Source organism: Pinus tabuliformis, chromosome J, assembly GCF_031772625.1.
Source record: "Pinus tabuliformis cultivar Carrire ecotype Pingquan chromosome J, CPIR1, whole genome shotgun sequence".
In the NCBI taxonomy this organism is placed as follows: Eukaryota; Viridiplantae; Streptophyta; class Pinopsida; order Pinales; family Pinaceae; genus Pinus; species Pinus tabuliformis.
The window spans coordinates 1,189,299,315-1,189,309,728 of record NC_142295.1 but is presented as its reverse complement, the minus strand read 5'-3'; the positions used below and the strand labels follow the sequence as shown (position 1 = coordinate 1,189,309,728).

General features: G+C 38.4%; 1 non-coding gene across 1 annotated transcript; it reads left to right on the top strand.

Moving 5' to 3' along the window:
- Nucleotides 1-8,575: 8,575 nt before the first annotated feature.
- TRNAC-GCA (transfer RNA cysteine (anticodon GCA)) lies at nt 8,576-8,647 on the top strand. Its single transcript has one exon. It is a non-coding gene; the product is annotated as a tRNA-Cys (tRNA).
- Nucleotides 8,648-10,414: the final 1,767 nt, after the last annotated feature.

Here is a 10,414-nt window from a genome sequence, read left to right as displayed (position 1 = left end):
GAGCCACCGAACACACAGTGGTAAATTTCCTTTTTGAAGAGATTTTTGTGAGGTATGGAGTACCAAGGGAAATTGTGACTGATCAAGGTACTCAATTCACCTCAAAGCTAGTGAAGGACATCACAGACAAATACCAAATCAAGCATAGGAAAAGTACCCCTTACCATCCACAGGCCAATGGGCAGGTGGAATCCACAAACAAAACCTTGGAAGTGATCATTACTAAAACTATTGCAATGAACAGGAAGAATTGGGAAGAGAAGCTCAAAGATGCACTCTGGGCTTACAGAATTACGTGGAAAGATACTATAGGATTTACACCATATCAATTGGTGTACGGCAAAGAGGTAATGCTTCCTATTGAGTTTCAAATACATACTTTTAAACTGGCTGCAGATTTGCAAATTGACTTGGACCAAGCACAACAAGAAAGAATTCAGCAGTTGAACCAGCTGGATGAAATGAGGCAGCAAGCAGAGGAAACCACAATCCTCATGCAAAAACAAAGGAAGCAGTGGCATGATGCACATATCAAGAAGAAGCAGTTCAAGGAAGGTGACTGGGCTTTACTTTTTTACTCTAAATTCAGAGATCATAAAGCCAGGTTTACCACCCATTGGATGGGCCCATACCAAATTGTTCAGGCTTACGACAATGGTTCAGTCAAGCTCAAAACTATTGATGGAGAAGGCCATTCCTTTACTCTCAATGGTCATCGCCTGAAACTATACACTAAGCCCATCAGCAAGCAAGATTTTCTCCAAACAATATCTCAACAAAGAGAGGTTGAGATACTGCAGCCCTCGGCTGCAGTATCACTGCCTTAGTTCATTTCCTTTCAATTTCAGAGTCAAAAAGAAAAAAAAAATAAATAATATAAAACAAAAACTAAAAAATATATATATAAAAATAAAAATAAAAAAACATTAAAACTAATGGGTTAGATGTGAAAACCAGCCTCTGGCACACTCTAACCCCGAATTCTTACTTGAAAACCAATTCATTGGCGGGTAAGAATTCTCTTTCTTTTGTTCATTGTTTGATTTATCAACTCAATAATGACTTGAGGACAAGTCAAAACTTTAGTGGCGGAGAGCAACATCAGCATTTTGTTCTTTTATCTCTCCATTGTAAATTCTTAAAGATTTCTTATCCTATCTCTTCACTGTAAATTTCCAAAGCATCTTGTTCCAACATTCAAGACTTCAATAAATAAGTTGTTTTGTCATTGTTTTATCTCAGAGGGACCTGGTTATAAACATTATGCAGGGGGACCTGTTCTGTCCAGAAGACCATGCTATCAACACCAGCAGTAATGGGACCTGTTTAAGACACATCAAAGGGACCTGTTAAGAAACTGTTACTTCAGGGTTACTTCAAAAAAGCTTCATTCACAGGTTGCTGGGCACTAAGACTCCATCAAATACCCAGGCTCAAGGAACCTGTATACATATAAGGAGCTGCATGAACATCTTCAAATCTTTCTCAAGGGACCTGTTGCATTCAATCTTTCTCAAGGGACCTGTTGCATTCAATCTTTCTCAAGGGACCTGTTGCATTCAATCTTTCTCAGGGGACCTGTTACAACAAGCAAAAGAATAGTCAAAAGAGACTAGTCCTACTCAGCATGTCAATACAACAACAACCAACAAAAGAGTAATATGTTTCTTATTCTTAACATTTAATTTCTTAGATTAATTTTTAATGTAAATTTAATGACTGTGACTGTTATGATCGATTTCAAGGACACCTACATTTTCCATCATCCCTTATTCCACTGATTCTTATCATTTTTCATACTTCAACCTATTCATACCTCTAAACCCATTACCAACACATCAACCTTGTTATGCTAAATGCATCCTACAGCCATACCAACATCTTCCATTTGACCGAATGCCAACCGAAACAGGACACGTGGTGGATTATGTTTTTAAAAAATAAAGGGGAAAGAAACAAATGTAAAGCGGCCTATTCATTGTATTCCACACGGCCGAATTATGACTCCACCACCCGACATAGCCAAATGATTTAGAGGACTCCCTAAAATCATACCACAGTATTGCATATACGCCTTCAGCGCTCCTATGATGACATCTATACAAGCGGTACAACACTCCTCTGTTCTAAAAGAATGAATACGCTATGAAGTAAGTGCAGTGATTATTCCACCATCATTCTCAGTTATTTCACGCTGGCAGTTAACTCCCGTGACTTCCACAGTAAGGAGTGAAAGCAGTAAGCGCCACAAGAGAGAAATATAGCCATTTGGGTTCGACTTACACAGTGAGGATTGAAAGTAGTGAGCGCCACAAAAAGGGAAATATAACTATTCGGTTTCGACTCCCACCAAAGTCACAAGACAGTCAACCGAGCATCATATTGGAGCGACACCACCAGGTAACAAATTGAAATTTCTTTGTTGAAATTGCAAGACATAAACAGAGAAGAGTTAGGGCACGACCCTCTGCCAAGATGACTAATAGGGTCGAACTGAGCATGTTTGACAGCTCTCAATATCATGAAGATTGCATTTCCATTCTCAGAGAGATACAGTGGTTACCCTTTTCAGAAAAATTTCATGGAAGTAATGAAGAGGTTACCAAACAATTTGCTTTCACATTCAATGGAGAGAAAGCCCTGATAGGTAACTTCTCATTCAGGGTTTCAGAGGACACTATAGCCCAGTCAATAGGGATTAGCCCAGAAGGGGAGAAGTACTTTAAAACAAAGCAATTTAAAGAGAAATCGTGGACGCAGTTTATGTCTAGATCCAGAGTCTCATCAGTTAACTGGAAGAAAGGTGTTCCAAGAAGTTGGTTGATGCATCCCTGGGATGAGATGGTCTATATCCTTCAAAAATTCATAACCTGCGAAGGCCGTTACAGTATTGTCTATCTATACCATATTAAATTACTACTCCACTTGAAAAGACAATGTGTTATCAGTCTACCATATTTTCTATTACAAAGCCTAACTAAGATGTCGAAGACCATTCAAAAGCAGAAGGGAAATGAAGACAAGAGCCTATACCACTTTGGCTTAATTAAAATTCTTATTGAGCATGAATTGCAGAGAAGAGGGAAAATGTGGAAGGAGTTCTTAGCTGCTAACCAAATTAGAGATGAGGAAGACAAAGAAGAATTGCAGGAGGACTCAGGGTTCATGAAAGATATTGATGAATAAATCCCAGTATCCAAAGCCAGCAAGGCACCTCTACCTGTGAGCAGCATAAGGACTAGGAAAATGAGAAAGGAAGATGCTAAGAGGGCAGAGCAAGATAAAATTTTCACCACTTACTCACGAAGAACAAGGAGGACACCAAAAGCCGAGTTACAAGAAGACCAGCTTGAATCCAATGCACCTATACCAATGGATGTTGAGAGTGGTGACCACTCACCACCAGGGCCAGGAGTTGATATAGAGGTAGAAAGCAATAACAGGCAGGAAAAAGGTTCACCACCTCCCATTAAGAGACAAAAGAAATTGGAGAAACAAATTGAAAAATTAAAGGAAGAGCTCATGGAGGCTAATATGCTAGAAAAAGTTATCAAGAAAGAAAATGAAATGCTCCGAGCGGAGAGTAAAGAAACTCAAAAGAAGAATGAAAAGTTAAGGGAGAGAATCAGTGAACTGGAGGCTGAGCAAACGGATATTTGTAATTGGGCCACTAAGTGGTACAATAAGAAGAAGACCCTCAAAGAAAAATACAAAAGATTAAAGCAGGAGCTCAAGGGTCAGAAAGATACCCAGGTGAAAAGAATATGGACACATTGCTAAAGGCAGCAGAGATCCAGGCAGGAACAGAGTTCAAGGGAAGCACTTCGGGGTTAGCATGAGGACATGCTAATTCCTTAAGTCAGGGAGAGATGTTGGTACCATCCCATGACCTCATTTTTCCTCCTAAAACAAATCATTTTCCTACTTCTTTTCATCATATATCTCTTAGATTCCTTGAAAATTGATTAGTTAATAGTCCTATAGTTATTAAAATGCATTGAAATTGATTTAGGAGTTTTATGTTAAAGAATTAGAAGTTTTTGGTAAAATGGTTACAGGAAGTTCCAACATCGTGTAATTGGCTCATTGTTTGACATTGGGCACAACAGCTAGGCTAGAGCGAAAGGTAGGGATGAAAAGTAGAATGTCCAAGCATGGACGAATACCTATCCTACAGCAGAATCGACCCTCCTACATGCGCGGTCAACACAGGTCAAAGTATGGCATACTGGCGACAAAGGCAACAACAGCAGAGCATTCTAAATTGATTTAGTTTTTGTTCCTTTTTGAAATCAGTTTAGGATGGAAACATTTTAAAAATCTCAACATGGTAAAAGCGGCAACAGCCATATCATGAATGTACATTCGTTTTCGAAATGTAAGGGTTGTAAAAAAACATATGTAAATACAGTCCTGTGTAATCAATGTATGGGTAATCGTTGTATCATTTGAAACAGAGTTTGAACTTAATATCAAGAACACAGTTACAGTCACGATCCATGTCTTGTTGCATTGATTTGATAACCGGTTGAACACAGTCCAGTATACCTCTGGAACGCGGATGGGCCTTGCGTTAAACTGGTATACTGTCATTTCCTTTTTATTCGCAACTTAGGGTATTACATGACATGCACAGTAATTAAGATTGGTTTCCGATTTCAATAGTTAAGATTGGTTGTTGATTTCAATCGAATGCATATGGTTTGTGTTTGTGATAATGCTTGAACAGTCCATCACTGAGATCGTGAATCATATCCTGTAAGGGATTCGATCCCTTTGTTGTCTTTTAAAGCAATGTCATGAACTTTGTTTTCATTTCAAAATCTGTTTATGATCTCTGTATATTTTTATCTTGTATGAATATTAGTGGCTGAGTATTTGCTAAACAAGGGTTTTATGTATAATGTCTCTGTAAGGAGATTGAAATCTTGGTTTGCAGTGATACACAGTGTTTAATTTGGTAAATGAATTTAATGACAGTGTTGTAATCAGGTATATTAGTAGAGTGACCTAAGTGTTTGGATGATAGGTAACATACCCCAATCTTCCGTAAATAAGTTCTGTGACCTACATCATAACCACTTAGCTAATAATCCTTTATGTCTATATACTTTAGACGCATGCCTCTAAGCTTACGCATCCTGGTCGATAATAAATATGGTCTAGTCTAGTACCCTAGATAGAACACTACAATGCGTGTATATCTGAGAGCGCTATCGCTTGCGGGTTCCATGCTATAGCGAGCCCGCCAGAAGCCCCAGAGGCATCCACTGCCACTGATCTGCTACCTACCCATGCTCTGGAGAGTATGTTTCCCAGAGTATCACTGTTACATTTCATTTCCTGAAGGAAACAAATTTGTGGCCTTTCCTGCTTTATCATGTTCTTAATCATTCTGTGTTTTCCTGGGCTATTGAGCCCCCTTACATTCCATGATGTGAGCTTCATCTTTCACTATTGATGGTGGGTTTGTAATACTTGGTCAGCTTCGCATATCTTCCTGAGTCAACCAGGATTTTCCCTATTGCAATTGTTTGCTGAAGGTTGGTTCTTCGCCCTCTTTTCTTGGAGTCTTTTGGAGTGAGGCTCCCATCCCAGTGGCTACCCAGTTGGATGGCTAACTAATGCTGTTGGTGCGCCTTGGATAGGATGACTTCCAGCATGTTGAGTTGGTGCTCCGGTATCCTGTCAAACTCCTTCTTTTTGCATGCTGCTTCTAGCTCCAGGATATCGAGTCCTCCTAGGTCGATACTTTCCGGCTCTTCATCCATCATTTGTGGTTGATCCATATCTTCTGGGGCTGTGGCTGTACTCATAGTATGGATGGAGGGGGCGTCCACCTCCATATCCTTTGTCTTTCCACTCAAGAGCTTTCTGGTTTCTTTAGGAGGCCCGAGGTTCTTTTCCGGTTGACTGGGAGGGGAAGAGGATCCAGGGGGAGGGGGGATAGCAGAGGCTGGGAGAGGCTGGAGCTTTGAGATAGAATGCAGGGGATCTTCAGTGGTATTGGCCAAGATCTCGAAGCTGTTGCTAGTTGAAGGGAGGGATGAAGCTTCTGGCTGGGGTTTCTTCCCATTCGAGGGTTTTCTATGCGATCTTTTACGATTGGTAACCTTGGTGAACCCATCTTGGTTTTGCAAGTCAGAGGGATTGGGGGATTGGGGTTTGGCGTTCAGAGGGCAATCCCTGAAGAGATGTCCAAGCGCATGACATTTGCGACAACGAAAGGGGACATGTTCATAATCCAATGGTTGAGTCCATTCATAATCATCATGAGAGAGACTTACTGAGTCTGGTAAGGCCTTGTCCAAGCGCATGAAGACGCAGATGCGAGCGTAGGATGTGTATTTGCGCAGTTTCGTTTCTTCTGCTGCTTTTATGTATTCCCCCAATCCATTTCCTATGTCTCTTAGCGATTCTTCATCCCAATATTCCTCTGGCAGTGAGTACATTCTGATCCATACTGGTGCCCAGCTGAGATCCTCCTTATCCGGGTTGAATCTTGCTGCCCATTCCCGTAGATAGAGGCCAGCTGAGTTGAAAAAATATGGCCCTTCGTCCATTACTCGGTTCTTGTCCTCGATGCAGAAAAAAATCGCCGTAAAGAACCCTTTTGGCCCTAGCTGTAGAGTGACATGGCCCTTGGGTTTCCATTTGGCCGAGATCCATCCCTGCAATGCTCTTTCTGTTGGCCAGAATCCGATAAATTTTCCAATGAGTGCATGATCCCTCATATACTGGATTCTCCCATTGATTCTGTGACTGGGTAGTTCTATTCTTGGCCTTTGAGTTGTTATGGGTTTGCATGTGTTCGAGGTTACCTTTGGTACTTCTGTGTGCATTGTATCTCTTTCTGGTATCTCATTATTTCTTCCTGCCTGGTTGAGGGGCGCGTTTGTATTGTCTTGCTGAGGGGGTTCTCTGTTAACCCCTTCCTCATGTACCATTCCTGAGTGCGTCGCTCCTGGTTGCGCCGACGGTTCTTTTTCAACTTCTGGGGAGGGCTTTGAGGCCCCCCCCTGAGATTTACCCATTCTCGTCCGCTCTATGCCAGAAGAGTGTTGTCGATCTGCGTTAAACTACTGCTGCAGTGCCGCTAAGACAGAAGACTCTGCGCCGTCACGGGGTTTGCTCAAACCCTAGCTGCAGAGCATTCTTCCGATCTCATCCCGTCTAGCTCAAAAAAAAAAAATAGCTAATGGTTAAGGACCAAATAAAACATACATTGAATGTGCAGCACCAAACAATTTACCCTTGTAACAGTAAATAAATTGGGGATATAATAAGGTTATGTTATTTGTAATTTTTAAAAAGGGGCTTGTTTGATCTGATTTTTTATTTTAGTTTTCAAATGAAATTTATACTGAAAAGGAGACCATACCCTTTTTCATACTTCATGATTTGTAGAAGAAAAGAAACCATATGTAACCATCATTTACAATAATTTCCTGACTAGAGTGCATAGCATTGCGAAATCTTACTAATAAATTATCCATCATCTTCCCTAAACAAGGTCTTTAAACTGGTGGTTTTTTTAAACAGAAATATGGCTAAAGGGGAAGTTCCTTTTAATAAAGATGAGGTTTAGCATGGAAATGAAAGAACACAAAGAAACCACCAGCAACACATAATCTTTGAAACTATGGTATGCAAAGGGAAATATCAATCATGTGATTGTACATGATGCAGCAAGGCCTCCTGGCCACCACAAAACCCAAATGAATGATCTCAAATTCAAAGATTTAATGAGGGCATTGTTGCGTTAAATATTATAATTGTTTTATTAATTAACAATTGTTTTTCATGTTTAGGTTTCATAATTAATAATTATTTATTTGATGATACATTATTGTTCAATTGTCTAATAATGAATCTCATTGCAAATAATGGTGCAGACATCGATGGAGAGATATGTGGAGTAGATTTTCCCAAACTTTTATCACTTAATTAATTTTTATAATAATAATAATTTAATTAGATTTATGATTTTTAAATTTTAATAATTTGATATTATAAAGTAAATGTTTTGATGATTATTATAAATGGATTAACTAGTTAATTTTTATAACTATGTTATTTTCAAAAATTAAGCTAAATAATAAGAAAGTATAAGACTTTTTTCCAAAAAAAAATAAAAAAATGTTGATTTTATTATATATAATAAAATCAGTACATTATGATCATTCTTGATACGTTATTAAATCTGCATATTGCCACGCAAACCAACATAGCACAGTGTACACTGACAAATAGGGTTGCTCCAGTGTCTGCACAGTGTATATTGACAAATAGGATTGGTCCAGTGTCTGCACATAGTCCAGGTCCACATAATAATAACCATTGTTCCAAAAACAGGAATGGAGAGAGTAATACATTCAGCCATAAAGCCATCCAAAAAATAAACCAAAAATATCAAAAATATATGAACCCAATAAACATCCTAATGTGCAAAATAAACACATACAATGAGAAAAAACAGTATAGACCAAGTAAAGAAAACGGCATAAAACCAACATCTAATGAGAAAAACAGTATAGACAAAAGTAAAGAAAACGGCATAAAAGCAGCATCTATTGGGCCTGTAGCTCAGTGGTAGAGCATTTGACTGCAGATCAAGAGGTCACCGGTTCGAACCCGGTCGGGCCCTGTGTCTTTCTAGTAGATCTTTTTCTGATTAAGAGCAAGATCGTTCGAGCCCTGTCGGGCCCTGCGCCTTTCTGGCAGAAATTGGTTTTTCCGACTAAAAGCAAAGAAAATGCCCAGATATATTACTAAGTTAACAATATAACTGTGAGAGACCAGAGCGACGCTAATTGAAGTCAATAAACGGTATGCATTACTGTTTAATTAACGGAAAAAGAAAAGAAAATGCCCGGATATATTACTAAGTAAACAATATAAATGTGAGAGACCAGAGCGACGCTAATTGCAGTCAATAAACGGTATGCATTACTGTTTAATTTCATACTGACTGTTCAATTATGTTGTTCCTAAAAATAGGAGAAGGGCGTCTGTTTGCAAGGAAATAAAGTTCAAATTATGCCTGATTATTGGTATCATAAAGTATCATGGTATCACCAAAATGTTTGCTTCAAAGGCCCGTTTTCTATCTGTGAAGATGATCGGTACACAGTGGGGATTCGGTCATGGGATCTTCAGCCTATGTCACAGGAATAAGTTAGGAGCTGCCATTATCACATTTCAGGAGCTTCATGCATTTATTTACCCCTGTTAACACTTATATAGCTGCCGGGAGTAGGAGAAGGAGATAATATAAGCGTCTGTTTAGTAATTGAAGTTGGGAGATTTGTGATTTAGGAGTTCAGGATTATAAAGGATATGAGATAAATCGATGGAGTTTAATCTACATGATTTTGAGAATGATAAAAGATGATAATTTCATACATTTATTTACTTCTGTTAACATTTATATAACTGAGTAGGAGAAGGAGATAATAGCTTATGGAGACTGTTTGGTAATTGAAGTTGGGAGATTTGTGATTTAGGAGTTTAAGATTACAAAAGTTATGAGATAGTTTGATGGAGTTTAATCTACATGATTTTGAGAATGAGAATGATTAGAGAAGCTAATGAAGAGTTCGCTAGTGAAAAACAACTTTAAAGACAAGTACTTTATTTAAAGAAGGTAAAGAGACTTGTCTTGCTTATATTGAATGATATTACCTAAGTTATTGGATTTGAGAAATTTAATCTAACTAAATTAACTAGTTTATTAAGATATTTTTTAACTAATTAATTATATAATTAATATAATATTTATATTTCATTTCAACACTTATCTATTAATATATGTAAAAGGATATGTTTAAGAAAATAAAAAATATATTTTTGTATGCAGGTCGTATTGACATGATACTTATCTGTCTCTCTGCAGATGGAGAGGTAAATAAATTGAGTAACCCCAATTTACTTTGCCGAACATTTTTTGGATAAGGTTTGACTTCACAGTTAAATTTTATCATCTGAGCTTTCAAAAGTTTCAATGCAAACAAAATCTCTCGAAGATAAATACCACCTTTGTCATATACAAATTTACTTTAAAATGTATAGGTAGATGGATACCGTCATTCTTATGTCGATTTTGATTTTGAGAATATCTTAAAATTTAAAAATCAGGAGAACCCTCTTCTGAACATCAAATTATGTAACTAAGCATAGTTGCCTCAACAGAGCCGGAGTCTTCTGCAGCGCCTTCGAAAGATTCAAAAGCCATGCCGCAAATGGGCAGTGACAGTTGACCGTCGAAGCCGCTGCCGATGACTGTTTGCAGAAATATATGAGGGCATGAGGATATTCACATCTATCCAATTTGCAAGTTTCCAGGTCTTTGTAGAGACGCTTTTGGGCTGTTGTCTGTCGTTTTCACTTTCTATTAGAGCCCTCTGTTCGTATA